Below are 13,418 nucleotides of genomic sequence, written 5' to 3'. Positions count from 1 at the left end.
TATCAAGAATTTCCCTTATTTGACTCCATAGCAGCACACTGCTAATTGTGCGAAGCGACTAACAAGCTTATGGTATTCATAATGAGGCTAGATTCGTTTTTTGTGAGAATTTACTTGGTATGACTGTACCCAATTTTGAAGAGCTGGTGGAACAGAAAAGATGCCGGTACTCTTTATTTATAAAGTGCATTACACAGCACGTGCATTCAGGTGTTCATGAAATTAACCAATTGCCTGCCCAGCCCAATTAAGTTTTCAATCTAAGAGGTGTGGGGAAAACATCATACATAAGGTAGCAGAATAACAATTTGTTGGTGGATAAAGTGTGTGTGTACTGTAAGGCAGAAACATTATCAGCCACCATTATTAAAACAGCTATTTGTGATGGGGTTTTAGTGCAGCTTCCAGTGGTGTGATAGGGTTGGAATGAGGAGAGACAGTGGAAAGAGGAGACATGAATTGAAAGTTGTGGTCTCATCTAATGCCACAAAGGAGACCATGGAGATCACCATTGGATGATCTAGTCATCAGAGCACCAGAGAAGGATTCCAGCACAAGTCATTTGTGGATTGAGGCTCAAGGTGAAGCTATTACTATTACTTTATGCTTTTCTTTTTTTAATTTAAGGCACTGAGGGGCCTACTTATCAAATGCCATTTTCGCCAGTGATCGGGCTTTACCCTATACATCAAAGGGATACATCCAGCAATATTACTAATATAACATTTTCTGAGTTTTGCTGCCATTTGCATCCCCATGCTAAGCATGGTGAAGCCTATCTTTTTTTTATTATTATTTTATTTTTTCCATGGTAACTAAAGGGGTAGAGTGGGCACACTTTTATGGTCATTCCTAGCTGTACAGAGGTGTGTCTGTCCATTTCCACCATGCAAAGAGACTTGATTTTTGCACCAGTCGGAAGTCTTTGGGCATCAACATATACGTTAAATGTGACCTATGTCGCACCTCCACGTTGCATTTCAGTGGAGATCATTTCTATGTGCATCCTGAATAATGTAATAAATAGCTTCAAACATAAATGCAACTATGATGCCCACTCACTTTCATTAATAGCCCATTAATAAGGATAAACTGAGCAGTATTTTAGGAGAAAAATGAAAATGTACTTTAATGTAATTTTAAAAGGGTAATAAAATGGTCTCTTTAAATTGCGCTGGGCAGATCATCCATATGTAGCGTTTCTGTACTGGTACAAAACCAATACTTTGTGGGTGTTCATTAAGTGCCCCTCACCTCTTATCTGCAGTGATAGATAACATGTGACTCTGTAAGTTTAGTAAACTACAACTCAACCTATAGCTTACCAATACCAATATGTTGCTGAGTAGGCTTAGATAATGGAATGTGAAGTTGGACAAGATGGTATTACAAAAAGTTTATTTCAATATGTTAGGATTCAAGAACAAAACTTTGGACTTAGTACTTGAAAGAATCACCTCGTCAGGGCTTTTATTTTGTACATGTATGTTTTTATATTGTTCTATAGGCATAGAACTTTGCCGAGATCATAAAGGTGATGATGACGATTATCGACCATACAGCATTTATACATCAAAGGCTCTTTCTTACCTTGATTTGCCACTACTGGAAGTAGTAATTGAACAGCAATTGGATGGGTACAGGAGGACAGCCTAAACCTACATATTCAAAACAATATGTAAGTAAGATCTAAAAGTACAGAAAGGTACTAATGAATGTATGGCTGGTAAACTGCCATTTATTGTGGTAAATGGTCTCTGCTATTTCATCTAGACATTTCAGGCTATATTCTTATAAAATTCGGGAAATGTAATCAAATTAGTAAAATATTTTAGTAGCTGAAAAATCAGTGTATTTGTTATATAATCTCATTTTCACTTAAGCATCCAAAGTTCACCACTGGCCAATAAAAGATTGATGTTTTCACCATTGGCGGAACTACGTTTGGTGCAGCAGGTGTGGTGCACCGGGGGCCATGGAGATAATGGGGCCTCCTGCAGGGGGAGCTAGAGAGCTGTGGGCCCCAGGTTCCCTCCTCCCTGCTTTCCTGCACCGGGGCCCACAGCTCTCAAGTTCCGCCTCTGCTTTACACCATATTACTGTACTTAGTATGCTCTCTCTCTCTTGGAACTTTAGATGTTATACGCAGGTAATATGTAAGTTATTAAGGTCTGCAGGAGGCTCAGTGTTAGCAAATAGTCATAGATACTGATATTCTGACATAACATGCATTCTCATACTTATTAGCAAAGATCCTTTGACATTGTAATTTGTTTCACATTTGGAGCGCCTCTCATTTGTGGACTGTTTTAGTAAAATGATGAGACATAATATGAAGCTGGAGGGATAAAGACTAAGAAGGGACATAGACATGCTTTAAAATATAGACATATATATGATATACATATGAAGCGGATGGTATTGCTGTAACACATTACTGATTTACAGCAGGCATTATTTCATAGTTACATATAACTGATTAACGTACGAAGGAAAAATAGTTGCTAGGCAATGGAAGCTAATGTATTACCTGTGACACTGTGTTTTCTCCTTTGTGTGTCATCCTTCTTTCATTGTTCCTGTGTTTGTATGTATTACAGACAAGTTATACCTTCTTCTGGTACTCGGATAAACATACCTCCCAACCGTCCCGACTTAAGCGAAACAGTCCCCCTATGGACTTCATATAAATCAACTTGTCACAAGAGCTGACATTCACCTGCTCTTTAATGAGTATACTGTAGTTCACTTCCTCTCCTCCTGGTCTTCATCTTTACTGTAACTCACTTACGTTTTTCACACTGTTGTCACTTAGCTTGACTGGGTACTTCAATGGATTGTGCTAACCGGGTTCATCATCCATATCATCATCATCAGCTATTTATATAGCACCACTTATTCTGCAGCGCTGTACAGAGAACACACTCACATCAGTTTACGCTTCTAGTACTGATTAAAGTCCATGCACTGAAATTTGTCTGTCCAACAAAGAAAGAAAGAGGAACAGCCACTTCTTAGTTTAGCAGGCTAGTATAAGAGTTTATACCAAATTGTCTAACTTAACTAGCCCCTTTAATGGATTTATTGAAAAATTCAGCCCCTAATAATGTATATATAATAATGTCCGACTGTCAGGAGTCATTTGAGGTCCTGTGAGGCCCTGTACTTTGGTCCCCTGTTTTTGGCTGGCAATTTGTCCTGCAGATCGCTGCCTTGGACAGTTCTGAGTTAGGAGTTTGAGTGGATAAAGCACCTGGTCTTCTGTCTAAGCCAGAAGCTATGTCCTTCGGGAAGTGAAATATTGCACAGTGCAGAGGAAATGGCTTTGCAGTGAAATTGGCAATTAGGGCCCTCTGATACTAACTTCAAGGGGTGCATTTTGTGGTTGTAACTGACCATGCTCCTTTGGGGGGGAAACAATCCATGCAGGATGCATGAGGTGCAACATAGGCCTTATAATTTACATCTTATACCGCTTTCATACTGCCGCCCCGGCAATATCCCGGGTTTTTCAAGCCGGGTTTTTGCCGGGGCTCGGAGCGTCCCAGCTCAGAAACACCATTCATACTGCACCTCGGACCCGGGAATTTCCCGGGTTGACCCCATTCATACTGCACAAGTCTGTGCCCTGGCAATTTGTGGGAGTCATTACCAGAGCAGTTTTCATTGGCTGAAAAATGGTGATGTCATTGAAACCTAAACTCACCATTTCTCCTAAACTCCTTCTTGAATCTTCCACGGGCTCCCACCGATGACATCATCCTCCAGAGACAGGCAGACAGCCAATCAGCTTGTTTTCTGTGCAACCCGGGTTGAAAACCCCGGGTTGCGCCATTCATAGTGCAGGCAACCCGGGAATTACCCCTCGATAAATCGCGGGTTGAAGACCCGGGTTTTTAGACCCGGGATTTTTGACTTGTACCATTCATACTGCACCAAGACCCAGGTCGTTTGAGCTCGCTCCGGCAAAAACCCGGGATTTTGGTGCAGTATGAATGGGGTATTAATGTAGTTTTTCTAGCGCACACAGCTGGCTTCTGCCTTGGTTAGTTCAGAATCAGCCTCTAATGGTGGAGGCATGGGGAGTGGAGTTCTGATTTTTAAAACAACCCTGTCTAGGGGAAATCTCCTGGCGAGATAATGGATCTTATGCAAAGAAGGGGAACCAGATACTGTAGGTTCAGCTATGGGTCTTTCTTATGAGAAATAAATCTGTATTTTTAATAGATCTCATGGAGAGGTGCTACTACTAAACTGCATATGCAAATACGTATAAACATCGCGGATACACACTGACAACACGTTACCGCAACATTGTGGATTTCCATGCGCGCCCCATAGGGTTGCAAAGGGAAATACGCAATGCTGCGGTACCGTTTTGTACCGTAATTTGCACACACGCTCTGCTGCCCAACATGCCTGGGGGCTGCGCTGTCACAACGAGCATCCCGACCTTTGCCCTGGTAACAGCCGAGACAGAGGAAAAGTAAGGTCCCGGTTGTCACAGTGTCGGCCAAGATGCAGATGGAGGGAACACGGAGAGTCGCCGTTTTGGCTTGTGACACAATGCAATAATATAGTGTAGTATGTAAAATACATAGCAACAAGTTTCTTCGGTTAGAACATTCTAATATCAATAAACCTTATCTAAACCAATAAAGACACGACACAAATAAACAGTTTGGAATAATATAATTGTTTTATGAAATGTTTAACTAAATTATTAATAAAAAAAGTGGTGGATGAGAGCAGGGCAGTCAGCTGGAAGGGCATAACCAATAAAGGTGGCAAGGTAAACCATAATACCACCAACCCAGGATAAACCTTATCTATTGGCTGGTGCCACAATCTGTCCAAGCGGATAGACTACCCACCCCTTCAGAACCAGCTATGATGCTAACACCAGATACGAGCCAAGGCATCCTCCTCACAGGTGGACCAACTATTTGATGACATCGAGGGGAGGGTATATCATGGGCCACGGCGGCTTCAGGCACCGCCGCTACTCGCTCCTACCTGCGCCCCCGCGTCCCCGGCGTCATCATGACAACCGGGATGTCACTTCCGCTTTGTCCCGGCCGTTGCCAAGGCAACGGTCGGGACGCTCTCGTTGCAGCGCCGCGTCCCGGCATCTAGGGCAGCCAGGCACGCACGCAAAGTAAATTAGTTATTGCCCAGCTGGGCGGTTCACTCCCTCTGTTGCTCAGGACTTTTTCTATTGGGCCACATCTGTATATAAGGCAGGAAGGGACAAGCCCTCCCTGCCGGTTATAGTCCCTGCTACTCTGCATACTATCCTGCTGTGACCTTGCTCTCTGATTATCTTTTGGATCCTGATTATTGTGGCCAACCTATTGCCTGGATACTGACTTCGATTGATTGCTTGTGACCCTTGACCTATTGCCTGGATTCTGATGCTGCTGTATTGCCTGTGACCTGTTTGACCCCGGCCTGGACCTTGGCATTATCGTTTTGCTGACACCAGAGCCGTAACTAGGGTGGTGCGGGCAGTGCCGTCGCCCCGGGCGCAAGCCCGAGGGGGCGCAGCAGCCGCCCGCTACCTTCCCCTCTGTGTTACATAGTAAAAAAAAAAAATCTAAAAAAAAAAAAAAATCTAAAAAAAAAATTGTGGCCCCTCCCCCAACTCGCGGCGAGAGGGGGGAGGGGCTAGTGTGGTGGCTGGTCCATGAAAGGACTATGAAAAAAAACGCCGGCTCCTGTCACTGCAGCATCACTGATGATGTCACCATGCTGTCAGTGCAGAAGAGCCAACACTGCGGGGAGCTGAGAACAGACCTTAAGTAAGTGAGGGGGAGGGGGATCTGTCAGCTCCATTAGTTGTTCTCTCCCTAAGCACTGGTCTGTTATATCACATGCTGTGTGTTAGCAGCTCTCTGCTTCCAGGACTGCTCCTCCCAGCATCCCCAGCTCCTCCTGACAGCCCTGCGTTCCACCAACACTCTCACCTCTGCTCCTGATAACTATGACTCCAGTGCCCCTCACAACTCTCGGTACAGTACAGAGCCCCCATCATTGACCTTTCCTTGCCCTGCATATCAGTTCCCTCTGTTTCTATCCAGATATGTTTCCCTTCCTTCTGATCCCTGACACCTGTCAATTCTGACTCCTGGACCCCCGAAATACAGCTGTAACCTCTGCACCCTCTCCATCACAGGAATGCTCTCTGTATAGTATGGCGGTCACAGGAATGCTCTCTGTATGGTATGGAGGTCACAGGAATGCTGTCTGTATAGTATGGTGGTCATAGGAATGCTCTCTGTATGGTATGGAGGTCATAGGAATGCTCTCTGTATGGTATGGAGGTCACAGGAATGCTCTCTGTATAGTATGGAGGTCATAGGAATGCTCTCTGTATGGTATGGAGGTCACAGGAATGCTGTCTGTATAGTATGGCGGTCACAGGAATTCTCTCTGTATAGTATGGAGGTCACAGAAATGCTCTCTGTATAGTATGGAGGTCACAGGAATGCTCTCTGTATAGTATGGTGGTCATAGGAATGCTCTCTGTATAGTATGGCAGTCACATGAATGCTCTCTGTATAGTATGGAGGTCACAGGAATGCTCTCTGTATGGTATGGAGGTCACAGGAATGCTCTCTGTATAGTATGGTGGTCACAGGAATGCTCTCTGTATAGTATGGTGGTCATAGGAATGCTCTCTGTATAGTATGGTGGTCATAGGAATGCTCTCTATATAGTATGGTGGTCATAGGCATGCTCTCTGTATGGTATGGAGGTCACAGGAATGCTCTCCGTATAGTATGGCAGTCATAGGAATGCTCTCTGTATAGTATGGGGTTACAGGAATGCTCTCTGTATAGTATGGTGGTCATATGAATGCTCTCTGTATAGTATGGAGGTCATAGGAATGCTCTCCATATAGTATGGTGGTCACAGGAATGCTCTCTGTATATTATGGAGGCCACAGGAATGCTCTCTGTATTGTATGGCGGACACTAGGAGGCTCTTTATATTGTATGTGTGTGTGTGTGTGTGTGTGTGTATATATATATATATATATATATATATATAATAATTTCGGGTGATGGTGATAAGGGGGCACAATGTGATAAAGATGGCTCCATGGCACGGTGTGATAAAGGAGAAACTGTGATGGAGGGCACAGTGGGATGAAGGGGCAGTGTGATACAGATGGTACCGTTACAATTATGTTTTAATTTGTTTCAGTGAGTTTTATTTAAAAAACAATTCATTTTTTATACAGCTAGCATGTGATAGCTGCATTTAAAGTACTTTGATTCTATGGAGGCTTATTACATAAAGATCCTTACAAAGCCAGACCGTGAAGAATGGGGAGGGAGGGGTTTCCGTGCAGTTTAGAACTTGTAAAGCGCTAGCCACGCCCCCACAGTAGGTTGACCACGCCCACTCGACTATTGACACTCCCACTTAGATGGGGGCGCCGGTGCCCTGTCTCGCCCAGGGCACTAAAATGTCTAGTTACGGCACTGGCTGACACTCTCAAAACCTCAGCTGGAATCATCACTCCACCTCTGCGTATTCACCAGCGCTACATTCTCACGGTATTAGTTCCTACTACTAGAGTACAAGACCTGGGGGCATCAGAGTACCTGTGAGCGCATCTAGCTCTACGGGAAAAGCGGTTCCTATAGGTGAAGACCTCTGAAGTGGTTCTAGGAGCTGATACCTGGGGTGTGAGCCGTAACAGGGCAGTGACCAGTGACCAGATGAAACCCGCACCATATGCTAACCACTGACTGCCAAGCTCTCCTACCCTAAAACCAAACTCTGATAACTATCAAGGTCCATGAACACCACAAATACCGTCACCATGCCGGGAGGGGGGGGGAGGAAACTTGCTGCTGGAACAGCAGAAAACAGCTTCTACGGGCAGGGATATATAAAGAATTTCTACAGACCCCTACCCTAACTTCTAATTGGTCCATATACCTATGGACATTAAACATCCAACCTCTATCACCCCATTCCATGTTTTTATAATCGTTCTGGCTAAATGCCTCACTCACTATTATCATACAGTTGTCCTTCAACAAAATAACAAGTCTATAGTTTTATATTTCTAATAAATGGTAATACACTAGTTGTATTTCATCTTCCATTTACACATAATTTAATCATGGGAGTAATTGGATGAAAGATACATCAGAGCTGAGAGTCTACAATAATATAAAACGTGAGCATTTTTTTTTTTCTAGTAAATGTATTACAAAAGGTTGATCTGGAAATTGGATTTACAATAATGTATATTTATTTTGATATGTGTCATAAGATCATAAAGTGGCTGCTTTTTAATGCCACAATTAAAAAAATAAAGACACAATAAAAACTGCATTTTTAAGGAAACACTGCACTTCCAAATTATTTCTTACAGGACATCCATCCAGCCGTTTTGCCTTTACTTGCGATGTTGATTAAAATGTGTCTTAAATGTGGCTTTGCAGGTAATATGCCTGCAGCATGTATTCTCTATATGGGTCATGTTTTATATAATCCAAGCAGCAGCCCTAGATTAAATGATTGCAATAGGAAATTGATTAATACATTTTGTTCTGCATCTCCTGAAACTGCCTAAAGCATTACTAGTGTATTAATGACCACAGACATTGGAACAGGGTAGAATTGTCTTGAGCTAAATTTAAATATGGGTGCTTTTTGTTATCATTTTATAGGCCAATGCCCTGATACGTCTTTTAAAAACAAATAAAATTACCTTAACCTAATTGAGCATTTAGGAGGGGAACATAGATCTGACAAGCTGGGGGCAATGTATGTGTATTAGCATAACTCACAATATTTTAAAAAGCAATATCTGGACACATTCCTTTCTGTGTCTGATCACCGGTGCAGTCCCTCCAAGATACGAGGTATGTCTATTAAATAACCAGACTGTGATTCCACCTAGTAAACAAAGCAGTCAGAACCGGTTATAACTACATACATAGTAACCGTGAACCTGCATGACAAGCTGCAACACTCTACGACGTTCAGTTGATTGTGAGTCGCCATTTAGTTTGGTTGTGTTTTCTGTACGTTTAAAAGTTGAACAACGTGTCAATTTGAAATTTTTAGTAAAATTGCACAAAACACCAACAGAATGTTTTCAAATGCTTACTACGGCCTATGGGAATGGCTGCCTGTCTCGTGCGCAGGTGTTTGAGTGGCACAAAAGATTTAGCGAGGGACATGAGAATGCGAAGATGATGAACACCCTGGATGACCTTGCGCTTCCAGAACCGAATAAAATGTAGAAAATATCAGTCATATTGTTCGAAAAGACCGCTGTTCGAATGACAGCTGAATCCGTGAACATTGACAAAGACACCGTATGGAAAAATTTTGTGTGAGGATCTTAACATGACGAAAGTTTGTGCAAAGATGGTCCCAAGTGTTCTCACACCAGAGCAAAAAGAACGTCGCAAGGAATGTTGTGTTGACATCCTGCAGCAACATGACATAGATCCAAAGCTGTTTCATAAAGTAATCACTTGTGATGAGACCTGGATCTTCCAGTACGATCCTGAAACCAAACGACAGTCAATGCACTGGAAAACACAGTCCTCACCAAGAATAAAAAAAGCTTGTCAAAGCAAGTCAAAATTTGAAGCAATGCTCATTGTTTTTTTCGATATCAAGGATGTAATTTTGGAAGAATTGGTACCAGAAGGCACAACAATTAATCAGCATTATTATAAGGAAGTTTTGCAAAAGCTGAGAGAAAGAGCCAGAAAGAAATGGCTGCAACTGTGGAAAAATGGTTTCTTTCTTCACCAGGACAATGCGCCTGCTCACACAGCACTTTCTGTGAAGCAGTTTTTGACCGACAAACACATTGAGCACTTGAACATCCTCCATATTCGCCCGATTTAGCACCTTGCGATTTTTATCTTTTCCCAAAAGTTAAATCAGTGCTCAAAGGGACACATTTTGAGTCAGCTGATGTTGTAAAGAAGAAAACGGCAGATATGTTGAAACAAGTTACAGAAATTGATTTGCCTCATGCCTTTGACCAGTGGAAAACAAGACTACAGCGATGTATTAGTGCAAATGGGGAGTATATTGATGGGGACAAACATTGAATTTGTTATACCAATAAATAAAGGTGAGTTATTTAATCAGTCTCGTTATTTAATAGACATACCTCGTAGAGAGGTATGCACTAGTAAATCACATTGTTACAATAAAATATTAAATTTGTAGATACTTTTTGACAAACAGATTACGGAAGCAGACTGCACTCCTACAATTTCTGTAGTAAACATAAGGCCCCATACTTACAGGCTATTTTGCTATCTACTGTGGACAAGTCTCCTTTTGTGGGCTATAGATACAAAAACTTAGACTTTTGTCTAATAGCTGTATTACCAGAAAATTCACTCTTCTTATAAAAACATTATGCACTCCAGCTTATGGCCAACTACTGCTGCCACTTCATTCAGCCTTGTCAAAGGGGTCTATGCATCAATTTGATGGGGTGCAACTAAATATGTATCGCTACACATCGCAGTGATGCATATTTAGGTACTGCTAAGATGCATCATGCCGGGGCTACTCTGGGAGCCCCGACGCAGTGACCCCTCTCCTGCGATCTCATTTTCCTGTTTACCGGCTGCGACTGGATCACTTATAAGTAACGTATGGTATAAATTTAGTTAAAACAAATAGCGCAGGGCGCTTATATATATAGCTGCAAATGTACTTATTTTTTATATTGTGTGTATTTTGGGAAAGGAAATATCTTTATTTCTGAGAACAGGGGAGAAAATTAATTTGTTTTAATGTTGCTAGATGAAATCTTCAATTAGGCATATGTGGAGAGGAAGTCTGATAGCAGGAAATGCTAAATAGGTCTTTTGAGATGAAGTGTCAAATGCCTGCTCTGGCAGAAGGCCCAGCAGGGGGTTATTACTGTGTGGCCTTTTGTCCAGAGTGTTAGAACCTGTCTGAACATTGTACACAGCACAAGATGGAGGAAATCACAGCAAATTTTAGTATATCACAGATAAGTGTAAATATTGTTAGCTTTGCATTGCATGTAAATCCATGTTTGCGTAAACAAATTGCATCCTGATTCTAAAAATAGCTCAGACCTCAAGGGGGCTGGCTTACCCTTTGAGGCTGTGTCCAAATCTGTATAAAAAGCACTGATTTGTATTGAAAATTGTTCTTCTGGTTCCATATGACCTGATCACTGGTACCTTCAATCAGTGTGACTGCAAATAAACATCATTTGCTTCAAAAACCTGCTTGAAAATGTCTTCCATGCTGAAAATCCTGTGACCTACAGACTAGACCTAAAATCTAATCCGTTCCTGGCTGTTTCTGAGGTTTGGACCCAGCATCCAGTACCACCACTCTGCCCGCTACCCAGCAGCTCTGGCCAGTGTGATAGGCCAGAGGGGATCCATCCACAGCAACCCTGATCCATGGGAAGAGGTCAGGAGTACCAGCCCAGGTACACCAGTAAAGGGATATACTCACAGCGTCAGTTATCCAAAAGCAACCCAGTTCTGGATGCCGGGTAAAGGAGTCTAGTGGTGGCAACATTTGTAAGCCCCTTCTACTGCGGTGAGAGGGCGCATTTGAGATAACAAAAGAGAATGGTAGCAAAGTGAGCCCAGACGGTTCTCAGCAACGACAGGGTGGCATAAGCAGTCCATCCTGTCACACCGGCAGCTTAGCGCTGCCGGTGACAGGTAGAAGTGCTAACTATGTATCGGAATCTGCAAAGCCGCAGAGGCTTCAGCAGAATCCCATAGGAAATGACAGGTGGCGCCATCATGAGATGTGAAGTTTAGCAAAGCTTGATGCATTGCAGAACAACGCAGTCCCCATAATAATCTATGAGGACGGCGATGCTGCATGGTATTAGCCTAAGTAGAGGTGATTTCTGTGAAATCTCCTACGATAGGCCTCAATACATAGCAAACATACCTAAAAGATGCAGAAATAGCCGTTTCCGCATCTTTTAAGTGGACATTAGCTTGATGCATAGACCCCTAAGTGTTGAAACTATTTGTGATCTATTACCCAAGCAGAGCTGTGAAACACACCCTTTGTCACTACTAGAGATGAGCGCACTCGGATTTTGTGAATCCGAGCCCACCCGAACCTTTCCGATCCGAGTCGGATCCGAGACAAATCCGGGTATTGGCGCCAAATGAAAACTTGAAACCGAGGCTCTGAGTCATAATCCCGCTGTCGGATCTCGCGATACTCGGATCCTATAAATTCTCCGCTGGTCGCCGCCATCTTCACTCGGGCATTGATCAGGGTAGAGGGAGGGTGTGTTAGGTGGTCCTCTGTTCTGGTAGATCTTGTGCTGTGCTGTTTAGTTCTGTGCTGTGCTGTGCTGTGTTCTGCAGTATCAGTCCAGTGGTGCTGTGTGCTGTGCTCTGTCAATTTTGAGTTCAGTGGTGCTGCTGGGTCCTGTGTGCTGTGTCCTGTTCAGTCCAGTGGTCCTGTGTCCCGTGCTCTGTGCTTCTAAGGGCATAGTTATTTCCCCAATATTCCCAAGTGTTTAAAAAATGTAAAAAAAAGTTAATAAAAAAAAAATACAAAAAACTAATTAATTTTTTTTTTAATTACAACAAAATTTGCCAAACCAATCCTGCAGTATAAGCCCATTGGTACTGCAATATTACCAAGTTCACACATTCAGCAGTAAAAGTTCAGTGGTACTGCTGCAATATTACAAAGTTCACACATTCTGCAGTATCAGTCAAGTGGTGCTGTGTCCTGTGCTCTGTCAATTTTGAGTTCAGTGGTGCTGCTGGGTCCTGTGTGCTGTGTCCTGTTCAGTCCAGTGGTCCTGTGTCCCGTGCTCTGTGCTTCTAAGGGCATAGTTATTTCCCCAATATTTCCAAGTGTTTAAAAAATAAAAAAAAGTAAATAAAAATATTTTTTTTAAAAAAATTAAATTACAACAAAATTTGCAAAACCAATCCTGCAGTATAAGCCCATTGGTACTGCAATATTACCAAGTTCACACATTCTGCAGTATCTTGTGCTACATATAATGGAGACCAAAAATTTGGAGGATAAAATAGGGAAAGATCAAGACCCACTTCCTCCTAATGCTGAAGCTGCTGCCACTAGTCATGACATAGACGATAAAATGCCATCAACGTCGTCTTCCAAGCCCGATGCCCAATCTCCTAGTACAGGGCATGTAAAATCCAAAAAGCCCAAGTTCTCAAAAAAAAGCAAAAAGAGAAACTTAAAATCATCTGAGGAGAAACGTAAAGTTGGCAATATGTCATTTACGACACGTAGTGGCAAGGAATGGCTTAGGCCCTGGCCCGTGTTCATGACTAGTGGTCCATCTTCACCCAAGGATCTTAGCCCTCCTCCTCCTCCCCCCCTACAAAAAATTGAAGAGAGTTATGCTGTCAGCA

This window comes from Mixophyes fleayi, chromosome 5, assembly GCF_038048845.1.
Source record: "Mixophyes fleayi isolate aMixFle1 chromosome 5, aMixFle1.hap1, whole genome shotgun sequence".
Taxonomy (NCBI): Eukaryota; Metazoa; Chordata; class Amphibia; order Anura; family Limnodynastidae; genus Mixophyes; species Mixophyes fleayi.
Note: the sequence above shows the minus strand (reverse complement) of the source record.